The sequence below is a fragment of the Lactuca sativa genome, chromosome 8 (assembly GCF_002870075.4).
Source record: "Lactuca sativa cultivar Salinas chromosome 8, Lsat_Salinas_v11, whole genome shotgun sequence".
Classification (NCBI taxonomy): Eukaryota; Viridiplantae; Streptophyta; class Magnoliopsida; order Asterales; family Asteraceae; genus Lactuca; species Lactuca sativa.
In genome coordinates, this window is record NC_056630.2 from 201,215,537 (window position 1) to 201,224,925 (window position 9,389).

The following is a 9,389-nucleotide window of genomic DNA, read 5'->3' on the forward strand; positions in this document are numbered from 1 at the left end:
ACTACCCCCAAAAACGTAAACTCATGCTTAAGCATGAGTTTACTCCCCAAAGTGCATCACTTCTCATTTTCACCCTAAAGAGTAAACTCTAAAACCCTCTCAAGTATCATCTAAGATTTAATTCAAGATCTTCAAACTTGTAAGTGTTCTAGCCATTTCAAGTTGGTATAACACTTAATCTAGTGATTTTACATCTTTTCATCCATCCATTTTTTTGTTTTGATTAGATTTCCAAAAACACCAAGAACACACACTAAGTGTTCTTGGACTTTTAGCTCATTTCAAGCTTCCTTATAGTAAGTACTTCCATCCTTGAGTCTTATTAATCTTGTATTACATGTTAGCATCAAGAAAATTTACCAAGAACACAAGGATTAAGGTGTTCACAGTCCAAGAATGTTCTTGGGCCGTAAACACCAAGTAAGGCACCAAAGTGTGCCTAAGTCCTTTATCTAGCCTTAGTTTGATGTCTAAACCTTCCATTGATGTGTTTAGGCCTTGAAAAACACCAAAGTCCATCATTTTTAGGTGTTTACGGTTTGGGTATCTCCCAAAACCGTAAACACCCTAAAGTGAGTTTATTTGGACCATATTCCTTCCTTAGGCCTAAAATCTAACCTAGAAAATTACCATGATGAGCTAAGGACTTAAAAACACCAAAATACCTAATTCCATGAGAGTTTAAGGTAGTAAACTCATGGAGAAATGGTCCATAGACCGTAAACTCCATTTAGGAGTGTTTTGATGCCACACAACACTTCCTAAGGCTTAAATAGGCAGTAGGAATGCTTGGATTGGCTTAGAAAGCTTCAAACATCAAATGGTCACTTAGGGGTGAGCTTACGACCGTAAACCCTTTCGCTAGTGACCATAAAACCGTAAACTCCTTAAAGGAGTGTTCCTTGGACCCCAAACACACTAGCCATTCCCTACAACACTTAGATGCAACCCTCGTGACTTATAACACTTGTATAAGGTGTTTAGCATGTCCTAGGGTGTCTTAACTTTGTTTATTAGTTGTTTTAAGACTAATTGTATACATATATGTGATATTATATGTTAACTAGGATCATAGAGTGTGTTCAAGACTTCACTTGACACCTAGCAATCCTACATCTTCAGTTCATCCGTACCACTCACTACAGGTGAGTTCATACCCCTTAATCAATGATTTAAATGTTTTTAAATGCTTTTATGGGGGGGGGGGGGATTACAAGTTAAATACTTATAGTTATTACATCAATCACATGTGATTAATAACTACAAAACCAGAGGTTTTTCTTACTGTTCAAACTGTTTATCAAACTGTATTGCTTCAAGCTGTTTTACAAAATCTTTTACTTATCAAATACTTGTACTTAAACTCTTTTATACTTATTATCAGTTGCATGTCTATGTATGTATATTTATATAAGAAATGTTTAAAAGGCTTAGGAAGGCTTGCCCGCCCTATTTCCTTTTCGCCGTCGAGATGTGGTCTGGTGGGATATCGGGTACCCGTCCGAAGGTCGTTTAAATATTAGTTATATATCATGTGTACATATATAGTCATAAAGGTTCTTCCAGTTCATTCAGTACCCTTGGGTAGCAAGGGTATACTTCCATGTTCATACGTATCAGTTACATCACTAGTAAGTTACCATAGGGGTAGCACAGGAGGATACTAATACTATTACTAGAACAATGAAACATACAATGAATCAGTTCATTCATGAGTCGGTTCGAGTAGTACTCACAGTACATTACTATACATGCTAGATAGAGAGAACATACATTACAACTAGCACATGCAGAACATTTCAGTACATACAGGCTAGATAGAGAAAGATTACACTTTCAGTTAGCACATTCATTACATATACATTCATGCAGTTATGTGAACCATTGAGAGTGTCATAGAACTTCCTGCTATGACCGCTCTTGTATCCCGAATCTCCTTAATTGGGGAGCGTATGAGTTTGCGTGTAGATCTATACTGGATTGACTATCCAACACCTTGTTGCTCGCTACAGTGGGACTTGCAAGTCTACGGGTGCCAAATGTCATTTCTTACGGCGTCTTACATCGTTATTTTACTAGAGTCGGTAGCAGGATACAGGTCGATCACATGTTACTTGGAACACCTTTTGTTTTAAGGTAGTTAGTACCACGGTAGTCACTTATTACAAATACTACGGTACGATAATATTTTCCCATTACATTCACTTCGTGAATATTCACACGATGCACGGTAATTTAGAAACTATATTTTTGGTTAATGACAGTCAGAATTGGGAAAACACACACTCTAGCAAGTGACACACGCACAGACACTAGATGCCTTGGTAGAAGGCTACATTTAGTAGGAAACATAGGGTTTTCTAGGAGAGTTCAAACATTTTACAAAACATTGTTCAAAACATCTTACGGAACATTTTACAAACGTTTTCATACAAACTCAGACTTTAATATACTTATAAGCTCACCAACATTAAGCTGATACTCTCTTTCAAAATAACTTGTATTCTCAGGTCACCACTAGACAGGTACAGGTGCCAGGCTTTTGAGAAGATGGAGTTCGTTCAAGACTCATCTTTTATTTTGATATGTATATTTTTGGTGTCTATAACTTTGACAGAACACACGTGTATGAAATTATATTATTAGTGCAATGGATGATGTTGTTGCTTGTTTACTACAAATCATTGTTGTGATACTATACATGACGTCCTCCGCCCCAGAATGTTTCCGCCATTCATGGTTTTGGGGTGTGACAGATTCAACCTGTACCCCCCCCCCCCATTAAAGCATTTAAAAACATTTAAAAGATTGATTTAGGGGTATGAAGTCACCTGCAGTGAGCGGATCGGAAGGAAGTGTCTGGCAAGTGCTTGGTGTGAAGTGAAGACTTAGACACACACAATGATCCTAATTACATATGAATACATATGTATATAAAAAATTAGTGATTTTAACACTAATTAAACATGTATAAACATCCTATTGCAAGGAAAACACTTTGGTCAAGTGCTAGGAGGCTATCGGGTTGCAATAAAGGAGTGCAAAGCCTCATACGGGAGTTTATGGTCCAATGACCATGTTTGTTGGAGTTTACGGCCCAGGGGAGTTTACTCCTGGCCGTAAACTCTCAATTGGTCACCAAAAGGGTCTTAAAACTCTAAGGGCTTAAATGGTTAAGTGCTCCAAAGGTTTAAACAAGTGTTTGGGTGGTTTTAATGTCCAAGAATGGCCTTGTATGGTGTTTACGGCCCTGGAACCACTCCCCCATGAGTTTACGGCCGTAAACTCATGGTAAGGAGTACCATTCCGTGAATTTTGGTCCTTAGGTCAATGGGGTAAGGTTCTATGTCACTAACCAAAGCTTACTAAGGTGTTAGGGTGTCATTTGCACCATTAAAAGGGGTTTACGGCCGAAGAACATGCCTTGGCCGTAAACTCCTTGAATCCCTTGATTTCTTATGTTTTCTAAGCTCTAAATATGATAAACTTAGTGTACAAAAATTTGGATCAAGAGTACTTATGATCTACGAGCTTGAATGGTCGGTTTTGGCCAAGAACACTAGTGTGTGTTCTTGGTGTTCTTGGTGAAACTTGAAGATCTACAAAATGGAATGATTTCACGGATGAAATCATGTAAGATTACTAGAACGTGCAAGATATCAACTAGTTAAGACAATAATCTTACGAGTTTTGAAGATCGGGGACGAAGATCGGGATGATACTTGAGAGGATTTGGGCCAAATGGAAGGAAGGAATGAATAAATGGCCACCTCTTCATCATATAAGCAAGAGTTTACAGCCCACATGGAGTTTACGGCTGTAAATTCCCATGTGTTGGCCGTGAACTCCTTGCATGAGTGTTTGAGGTCATTTCTTTGAGCTAAAACTTCAGCCGATTAACCACGACACTTATTCGTTAAGTGTTCAAGGCTCAGAATGCTCAAATAAACTTCTAATTGTGCTAAAAGATAACAACAAATGAGTTTGACTTTCAAAGAAGTGTTAGACTGAACTGGATGGAAATTTCGGGTTGTGACATCATCCCCCCGTTAGAGGGAATTTCGTCCCGAAATTAGAATTTAGGTAAAGGAGTAGGCATGAATAATCGAGCAAGGAGGTGGGGAAACTTCCTAATCGATTTGTTCTCGTGCTCATAAGTTAGTTTGGGTCCTTTTTTGGTATCCCAAAGAACCTTGCTTCGTCCGCTTGACCACTCAGTCGAGGGTCACTACGGTTCTTCCACGAAGGCGAGAATCTCGTTGATCTCGATCTCGTCGAGTGGGCTTACGAGAGTCCTGACAGAAAAATATGTTTTCAAGTTCGAGACGTGAAGGTTAAAATGTACGTTACTGAGTTTGTGGTGTAGGTTGGGTTTATGAGTTACAGGACCGATTCTGGCAAGAATCTCGGAGGTCCTAACTATTCTGGATTTGGCTTACCACGCTTTCCGAAGCGTATCAAGCCTTCCCAGAGTGAGATTTCCAAAAGGATTTGGCCTCTCACTTGAAATTCCATGGTTTTCTTCCTCTTGCTTGTCTTCCTAGTCAAGGGCCACTCCCTTCTGAGTCAAAGTCTTAAGAGGTTTCGTAATCCGCGAGGAGTTCTGAATGAACTCTCGACAGTAGGTCAGCGAGACCTAGAATTTGGCGAATTCCTGTCAGCATCCTCGGTGCTGAAAAATTCTAAGCGGTTTTGATTTTTGGCAGGGTCCTCAAGAATTCCCACATTACTGGTAATGTGTCTTAGGAATTCGACTCTTCAAATCTAAAACTCGCATTTAAAGAACTTCGCGTAAAGCTTCTCTGATCGTAATGTTTCCAGGGTTTGTTATAGATGCTATTTATGATTTCCTTCTTACTACGAGAGTAGATAAGTAAGTCATTTATAAAGACAATGACGAACTGATCCAAGTAAGAATGGCGTACCCTATTCATTAAGTTCATGAATACTACGGGCGTATTGGTCCTACCCGAGGGGTATCACTATGGACTCGTAGTGCCCCTGTCGAGTTTGGAAGATTGTCCTTGGGACATCTTTTACTGACACTCGCAACTGGTGATATTCGGATCTTAGTTCCATTTCTGCAAGGTACATCATTCCTTGCGGTTGGTCAACTAATTCATCTATGCGAGGCAGAGAGTAACGATTTCTAATGGAAGTCCTGTTGAGGTCTTTGAAGATGAGGTACTTCTGGCATGAGTACTTCGAATTTCTGAAATGACGGCTTCGCTAGCAAGACGTTTTCGGAGAAGGAGATGTACGCATGAAACTGGTATTGTGTGGATCGAATGGACTCTAGTCGTATGATGAAATCAGAATCACTTGGAATAAAGGCACTAGATTTGATCATAACGGTGTTACATACAAAACGTAACAGTGCAACCTTTAATAGAGATACAGTACTTTAGATTTACTACTAGAGTATTGCTGCGAACAAGGCATACTACAAAAGACAAGTATACGCAGCGCGGGGGTCCCTTAACTGACGGGATCCCGCAAAAGGTAAGACTCGATTCGCACTAATTTAAAACGGTTTATAAGTCTGTTACAATGAAACGCCTTAATTACTTTTACGTGGGTTCGGAGTAGTCTCCCCTGCGGCAGTGATCCTTAGAATTCTGCCGTCTGTGCCGGAGTTCTTTGTTATAGGACAATCCTTCTTGAAGTGCCCTATCTCACCGCATTGGTGGCATGACTGGCCAGTACCTGCATTGGTGGTGGGAGTGAGGTGTTTAGTCAGAGTTACGTGGACACGGGTGCCTTCCTCGTTACTCCACTTCGAAAATTTCCTTTTAAAGAGTCCGGATTGATCACTACTTTTGTGTGTAGGGTTGGTCCCGATGCCAGGGACTGGAAGAATGGGTCGTGCCGATGCTGAAGGGGCAGGAGTTGCCACTTGCTGTTGTTTCATGGCAAGTCTTTGGAATCGCTTTCGCTCACTTCTCGCTTGGCGATATCGTCTCCTCTTTTCGGTCTTACGGCTTCGCAAGTCCGTGACTGTTGCCGTTTGTTGACTTCCCAAATTGGTACTACAATCAGAACTCTCAACTCCTTTGTCAGTCTTGTTTGTGTTGTCGGAGTTGATGTGTGTAAGGAAAGTTGTCACAGCAGCTGCTACTGCAGCTTGTAACGTAGCGGCGTCGATATGGAAAATGGGGGTTTCGTTGCTCGGCTGATTGTTTCCGGATGAAGACATGATTTTGTAACATGAAAGATAAGGATTTTGTGAGCAATTTTGGTTGACTATAAATGTACTTTGATCGCTTAAGTAAAGACTAAGAGTATGTTTTCCAAAGTTTGACCTACATACCTATGATGCAGTCCTAGTACGGAATTGATGTATGTTCACGAAGGTCCGACCGACATCCCTCTGATGCAGTCCTTAGTAAGGAGTAGAAGTAAGTTCATAGAATGGTCTCAAGACGTTTGTCGTTCAAGCTGAGGTATCGTTGATTGGTGAATAACATGATCCAACCACTAAAAGAGACTTGGAAAGGTCTCCGGAGTTAAATTACTATAGTCAAATGTCTTGACTAAAGCATGTTTCAGATAGACTCCAATGAAAGTATGATGAGAGTATTTGAACAAAAGTGTGACACGGAAGTTAGCCGACTGTCAATATCATCGATGTTTAAGATGTAATAAGTTTAGAATGTTTTTTACCTTGAAGAAGGTCTTACATCATATCCGGAGTAGCAAAAGTTTTGGCCGCATAAAGGCCTAACTAAAAGTACCTACAGTACAAGGCAGTTTCATAGAAAATGCCACATAGGACATAGACAGGAACACAGTTCTTTAAAACAAGAAAGAAAGTAAAGTATCTCCTACTGGTAACGATCATCCCTCTGGTGAACTCTTAGCTCAGCCAGTTGACGTTCCATATCAAGCAGGTGTCTTTTGTACACCCTCTGGCGTACTCGGAGTTCTATGACTTCGGCTCGTGATTCAGCCAGTGCTTGATGCAGGGTTTCATGGTCTCTTTCAGATCTCTCATGAGCATCTTCCAGACGAATGGTGCGAAGGGTATGCATTCTCGCATTCGCGACAACTTCTGTGATTTGATGTAGGGCTGTCTTGCCTTGAATCTCATTTCGGGCCAATCTGTGGACCAGGATTGGCAAGATTCTGTCTGCTAAGCCCCCATTGCTCAGGTCATAAAATCTCCAGTCTTCATTAAATGGCATGGGTTGATCATGTCATTGGCTCCATGTGTCCAAGCATTGTACCCAAGGAGGCGTCGGGCCATGAAAAGTCGGACGAGGGTTAGGATTTGGAAAGGGAGCTGCCTGGGGTAGGTTCTCAACTTCGGGTTCGGAGTTGTCATCATCCGCGAGGTCTTCAACATGGTGATCATTCAAAGGAATCGGATGATCATTCTCTGGTTCTTCTCCAAACCATCCAGCAATGACTTCGTTCGGAAGGTACGGGTTGTCGTGGGGATGGAGTCCAGCCATGTTATCTACGCGAGAATTGGGGTAAGGAAATAATTATTAGACGAACTCTCTAGATAATTATTAGAAAATCTTCATTATTTACATCGCTATTTGTAAAGTGCATACTAGTCATATGTAATCAACACAGGATAGGCCATCGAATAAGTGACCTTAAATCCAAATTCACAAGGAATAGGGGTAAAGAAAAAATTTCACAGATTCTATGTCTATAACATCCTAGTTACATATAGCCTTAGTGTATCCACTTAGCAACTATCAACTTAGTAATGAAGATCCTTTTTAGTTCTCAAGTAAGTAATTATAGTAACACCAAATACCCCTATAGTAATTTAGGTTTATGTTCTATTGTTCTCATTGTGGTATTGTTGGTAAGATTTTAGACTTGTTGCAAAATCACAACTACACTTAGGCACATGCTAGTCAACCCTCGAATAATATAGTTGATCAGGCTATATCTTCCCAGTTTTGACTATATGTCTCTAAGTCTACTTGTGTTGCCCAACAATCGTAATTCTTTTGTACTATCCTAGAGACACTGATTTTAGTATGAATGCAGGCACGTATACTTAATTAAATATTTTATTACTTAAAGTATAAACTCTTGGTCAGAGTATTTTAATCCCATTGTATTTACAGTCTGTATATCTTTTATGGGTTGATATACTTAATTCACTATAAACAATGCTCTGATACCAATCTGTCACACCCCAAAACCGAGAACGACGGAAACGTTCTGGGGCGGAGGACGTCATGTAATGTATCGCAACAATGTAAAGTAGTAAACAAGCACCAACATCATCCATTGCATTAATCATATAATTTTAATTACAAGTGTGTTCTTTCATAATATACAACAATAAAATGAATAATCAGAATATAAGATGAGTCTGGACTGCTCCGTCTTCACAAAACCTGGTCTTCGTACCTGTCTATTTGTGACCTGAGAATACAAGTTATTTTGAAAGCGAGTATCAACCAAAAAGCTGGTGAATTCATAAGTATTAATGTGTCTTTGATTTGTAAAACTTGTAATGAAAGTCTTGACATTGTTTTGAAATAAAGTTCGTATAAGTGTGGAAATGTTTGTAAGTAATGGAAAGCGTTTGAAAAACCCTAGAAATCCCTATGATTCCTATTAGTATAGATGAAATCTTCTACCAAGACCTAACTGTTTTGAAAGTAGCCTTCTACCAAGACCCGACTGTCTTGAAAGTAGCCTTCTACCAAGACCTGACTATTTTGAAAGTAGCCTTCTACCAAGACCCGACTGTTTTGAAAGTAGCCATCTACCAAGACCTAACTGTACGACTATTATTATTAATATAAGAAATTGTAACCTTTGGGACTAGGATACACAAATATGATTCACCTCATCGGTTATGTTAATGACTCACAAGATAAAGGTAATAATAATATAAATAACTTAAGTATTATCCTTTTGTACTAGGATAACTAACAATGTTAACTGAGGACATCCGTAGATGTACATTTACCTCTGTTGCTAACAGTTGGGTGTAGGAATAGTTAGTCCCTTAAAGTATACTTGTAATGGTATCAACCGAAGACATTCATAGATGTGCATTTAACTCTGTAGCTAACAGAGGTTCTAGGAATGGTTAGTCCCGCAAAGTATCATTTGGAACGAGGATATAAACTCCAATCTATCTCGTCGATTATGTGATTGTATCATAAGATAAAGATAAGAAGGAGAATTATATAACCGTATCTACACATATAATATGTCATAGTAACTCATCATAAATTACCTATGTAACAGTATCCATGTAAGAGTATGTGAACGTATACCTTTGGTACCCAAAGGTACTAAACTGACTGATTAGAAGTATTATGTCTATATATGTACACATGATATATAACTGATATTTAAACGACCTTCGGACGGATACCCGATACCCTACCAGACCACATCCCAAC